The sequence below is a fragment of the Dipodomys merriami genome, unplaced genomic scaffold (genome assembly GCF_024711535.1).
Source record: "Dipodomys merriami isolate MVZ:Mamm:240054 unplaced genomic scaffold, mDipMer1.0.p SCAF_303, whole genome shotgun sequence".
Lineage (NCBI taxonomy): Eukaryota > Metazoa > Chordata > Mammalia > Rodentia > Heteromyidae > Dipodomys > Dipodomys merriami.
The window spans coordinates 280,982-286,617 of record NW_027204527.1 but is presented as its reverse complement, the minus strand read 5'-3'; positions in this window follow the sequence as shown (position 1 = coordinate 286,617).

The window sequence follows — 5,636 nt, the reverse complement described above, 5'->3', positions numbered from 1 at the left end:
CCTTTAAAAATTGGGAAGTTGAAAATGACTTTAGAGTGTGATAATATGTTGAACTATGTGGTTCATACATAATAATACCAGTTACTAAGGAAAATTATCTCTAAGTACCCTCAAGGCTAGTAAAGTACTAGCCTTGAGGAAAAAAGCAAAAAGTGAATAAGGCTCTGAGTTTGTCAACCTGAACTAGCATGTGTGTGTGTGTGTGCGCGCGCACACACACACACACACACACACACACATACATGCACACGCATGATCATGTGCAAGGGATGTTGAAAGACTCAGAAAGAGAAATGGAGTGTAAGTCCTTTCATATGTAATATTAGATCTAAAATATGAACATGAAATTTGAAAAAAGTAAAACACATGTCCATTAATTATAAATGAGTTCAGACTATATAGTACAGAAAGCAGTAAAATTTTATGTTGTATTAATTTTTTTGTGAAAGTATTGTACAGAGGGGTTACAATTACATGGGCAAGATAATGAGTACATTTCTTATCAAGCATTGTAGCCTCCTTCTTTTTGTCCCCTTCCCATCCCTTCCCATCCTCCCCCGCCCCCCCAATCCTCCCCGGCGACCACCCCTCTGCACCAAAGTTTTAAAGTTCATTTTCAACATAATGACTCAATTTTATGTTCTAACCTCTCTGACATAACAGTATCATATGCGAACAGTAAAAAGATGAAGCATATCTTGTCCTTGGGTAGGTGTTAAAGGAGATATGGAAAGAGGCAAAGGAATAGGGAGTAGATGGCTTGGAAAATACAACATAAGATTCAATGCACATATGTGAAAATGGAACTAGGAAAGAAAGGGGATGGGTGGGGTTTTTATAGATTAGAAGAGTCGATGGACACTATGACAAAGTCTAAGAGGCATTGTAAAAACCAATTGATACATTGTACAACTGTTTAAAAAAACTATCCATGAGGCCTGTAATTCTAATTACTCAGGAGGCTGTGAAATGAGGATTGTGGTTTGAAGCCAGCCATGGCAGAAAAGTTCATGAGACTCTTATCTCCAACAAACTACTCAGAGAAGGCTGGAAATAGTGCTGTGGCTCAAGTTGTACAGGGCTAACCTTCATCACAGAGAGGTTTTGGAACAGCATTTTGATCTTGATTTGAAGTGCCAAGACAGGCACAAAAACAAAACAAAACAAAAGATAAAAAGAAACAAACCAAAAACAAAAAAGTTCTTAATTTTTATATTTTTGAAAATTACAAGAAAAACCCATGTTCCACCTACTTCAAATAGTTAGATAATATACATTATATGGCTGTGATTATGATGGATGGAAATTTTCTCATTCATGTAGCATCTAATGTTCAGTCGAGGCATGGTTTTTCATGCCTCCCAGGCTATGACTTGTGTAGGCTGAGGTTATGGGCTTGGAGCTGCAGATGCTGATACCCTTCTCAACCAGTGTTTCACCTCTTAACAGGGCAGTCATACCCAAGGGCTCCTTCAACTGCAGCATCATGACCTCTTCGTGGTCCTGTGGGCCCAGTTGGGGGTGCCATCCTGGATACATGTGATTTGAAGTAAGTTCATCCTACTCATCCTCTATGCCAAAAGAGTCAAGTGTGAGAGGGTTTGCAGACATTTGAAGTAATGTACATACACGGTGCTCCAGTGGCCCCACATACCTACCCAGCATATGCCTGTGTATCCTAGGATTATTGTTCTGGAGCAGGGGATGCTTCCAACATATTCCTTAACTAGTGCTTCACCTGCTAAAGTGAATACATGATTGAGAGCCTCTTGTTTACCTTAAGGAAATCTAAATTCCTGATCTGTGCCAGGCCACAACAGATGCCATCTCACATGCCCCCCATTTCATTTTATGTTAGACATCTCCTGCCACACTGTGGGAACCAAAACACTTGGGAGCAGTTGTGCATGTATGTACACACATTCACACTAAGGCATGTACATAGTGTCAGATTTGACTGGTTGTGTACTATATATTATAGTACCCAAGTGAAAGAAGACTTGGAGATTCCTTGACTACGAGCTGTCCTGTTTTGCTATTTAGCTGTGTCCTGTATAGCCCAGGGTTGTGGGATTCGAAGTGGGCATGCGTCCACCCTCCACAACCAGTGCTCCTCCTCCTACAGGGAGAGCATACCCAAAACCCTGTTCTTTCCCTCTTGGACTAACATCTTGCAGGTCCTTCTCTGAAGGCCCAGGTGACAGTGCCATTCCAGATGACCTAGTTTCCAGGCAAATAGGACCACTCTCCCTTTGTGGTAACTGAATATTTGTGTGAGGTTGAGTGAGTATATCATTGTGCTTGTGTATACACCAGTTTGTGGAACTCAAGGACCTGTGGCAAGATTTTCCCACTTGGGTGCTGATGCCAGCCCAAGGGAAGAAAAGCTTAGAGAGTAGGTCTTTCATGTCTCCCTTGCAGAGTATGGCCTGTGCTGCTTGGGATTACGGGGCTGGAGTTTGGCATGGTGCTGCACTTTCTAACCAGGGCTTATCCTGTTACAGGGAAGCCATACAAGGCGGCCAGTTTTTCTTCACTTTGGGACCTCTGGCTTCCTGGTATGAGTCAGCCCAGGTACAGCTATATGTGCCTATGTCCTTCTCAGTAAGTGGTTCCACTCCCAGTTGGAACTGTGGGAATCCAGTTGTGATATGTGTTGTGCATGTGTGTATACACATTCACAGGAGGGCACAAATGTGGTGCCAGAGTGGCCTTGTTGTGCAATATATTGGATCCAGAAGAAGGGAAGCCATAGCTTGTCCTTTTTCCTTAGCTGGCTAATTTCAGTGTAGCTTTGGGAGGCCTTCAATTCAAAGTGATTCCATTCCCTCCTCTGTCCTGTGGAAATGAAATCATGGGTCAGGGATTTTGTGCATGTGTATATACATGTTCCCATGAAAGCACTTAACCTATTTTTAAATTAGATAGGTCCTACGTGTTTTTGGACCCAAGAGAAAAAGGCTGGGTTTGGAGACTGTAAAACATCCCTTTCACAGGCCTGTGGAGCTGGGCTTATAAGCCTGGAACTTGGGGTGCTGCCTACCTTCCTAAATAGTGCTTACTCCTGCTAAAGAGAGGTCGTGCCTCGTAGCTTGCTCTTCACCATGTGGACTACTGTCTTGCTGGTCCCTTCTGATAGGCCTATGTGCCAGTACACACTTTCATAAGAGGGCACATACATGATGCCAGATAGGCCTGATTGTGGGCATATTGGGCCAGGCCCTGTGTCCATACCCCTGTAATTCCTTTGTAGCCTGGAGTTATTAACTTGGATCTGGGTATGTTGCTACCTCCCTAACTAGTCGTTTACCTGGTACAGTGACTTCATAGTGAGGACCTCTTCTTGTTCATGTAAAGGAACTCTTTATTCATGATTTGTCAGCCTCAGAGACAGTGCCATCTGAGATATATCCATTTTCATGTAAAGATTGTTCCCACCCTGCCATTCTATGGGAACCCATTCATGGAATGTGGACACATGATTGTGCCTATGTGGTGCCAGTTGGACTAAGGTGGGCTCTAGCGGGCAGAAGAGATGGCACATTGGAGCATGGAGTATGTCCACCACCCTTCCCAACTATAGCCTATATACTGGGATTTTGAGCCCTGAGCAGGGGATACTGTTGCTCACCCCATCCAGTGCTTCCCCTTCCACAAACAGGTCATGCCCAGTAGCCTGTTTTTCTTAATCTTGCAAACCTCTAGCTTCATGATTTGTGTTGTCCTAGATGCAGGTACCATTTGCAGATGACCCCAATTCAAAGGAAGCTGTTCCTCTCCTGCCCTTGCCCTGTGGGAACTGAATTGCAAAACAAAAAAAAAAAAAAAAAAAAACATTACGAACTAGTAAGTAGTGGGGTACTTGAAGTTATTTCACAAATGAGGGTCCTTATTAAGGCTTCTTACCCCCTTTTTTCTTCCTTGAAAAAATTTCCAGTGTACTAAAAATCATCAAAAATACTTATGACAGTGCATATTAATTGTGATGTACTTGATATTATGTATGAAACTTTTCTTCAGTGGTGTTTGAGAACTTTTACTCCTCTATATGCAGTTTGCATAATGATAAAGTTTGTATCAATATCCACATATATTCTTATATAATCCTTCTCCAATCATTTGGTATTGTCCAGTATATTTTTAACTTTTCCCTAGTCTGACAAGTGTGATATCTCTTTATTGTTCCTGATAGAATATTTTTCATAAATCTTGCCACATCACATATGCCTTTTCTTGTGAATTGCATGCTCAGATATTTTATTCAATATCATGTATCCTATCTGTCATCTTCTTGATTGAAATGTTCCTTTGTTGAATACATACTATTTAAATGTCTTCAGCCTTAAGAGAGGATGTTTATATTTTTCTTGATATTACTTACTCAACCAAAGGTGTTGCTGTAATGTAAGCTTATTGATATTTTCCGACCTTTGTATTCATTTCCTTGGGGAAAATCTCCATTCTTAAAATGTACTCTTATTTCATTCATAAAGCTTTTAAGTGTTGCTTTCTACCTTTGCCTCTTTGTTTTTAGGAATTATTTGCTACGGCTTTAAGTTAAGGTCTATTTTGTATCTTATTCCATATAAATAGCTAGCTCATCCAAATAGCTATTTATTGAATAGTCTAATGTCAAATCTCAGGATTCTACATGGGCTTGTACTCAATTCTCTACCCTGTGTAATTCTTTTTCTTCAGCTGTAATACCAGATTGTCTTGATTACTAGGCTTTAGTATAACAAATCCTCATTTTGAGTTATGGTGTGTCCTCAAAATTGTTCTTTCATATTCTTTGTGTCTTTTGATCTTTAGAAATCCTTCCCCTCCTCTGTTAGTGGGGACCAAACACCGAATCTCTTGCATTTAAGGCAAGCACTCTACCACTCAGCAACTCACCTCATAACTTTGAGGAACAACAGTCACTGGGTCCAGGTGAGGTTTGGGGAAGTTTCCCTCTATAAGTAGGAACTCTTGACTTAGGGTCCTTGGTCACAGAATAAAAATTTGCAGAGTAGTCACCATGGTAAGAAAACTTGGCAATACTTTATTGAGTTAGCAAGCAAACAAACAGATAAGCAGATAAACAGAAAGACAGAGGCACACTCAGAGTGTGAGTGCTCTTAACAGTAGACGCAAAGAGCTCGTTGACATCAGTGGCATTTATATAATAAAAGCAAGTCCTGTCATAAAGCCATATATATAGGTGTTTATCTTTGTTCTTAATCACTCTGGGGTTACACCATCTGAGTTCTTGGTTATTTGGTGATTCAGTCTTTAGTGTATTTCTTTTTTTTTGGGGGGGAGGGTCCAGTCTTGGGGCCTGAACTCTGGGCCTGGGCGCTGTCCCTCTGCTCTTCAGCTCAAGGCTAGTGTTCTACCACTTGAGCCCCAGCGCCACTTCTGGCTTTTTTCTTTTTTCTTATGTGGTGCTGAGGAATCGAACCCAGGGCCTCATGCATGCAAGGCAAGTACTCTAACACTGAGACACCTTCGCAGCCCCTTTAGTGTATTTCTTACAGGAAAGAATGCATATATTTATGCCATAGAACAGATGCTTATCCTTAAGATGATGAATGCATCCTGAGTTAGAAGCAAAGAAGATAGTGCATGTATTTTTCTAAATGTATTATTCCTAT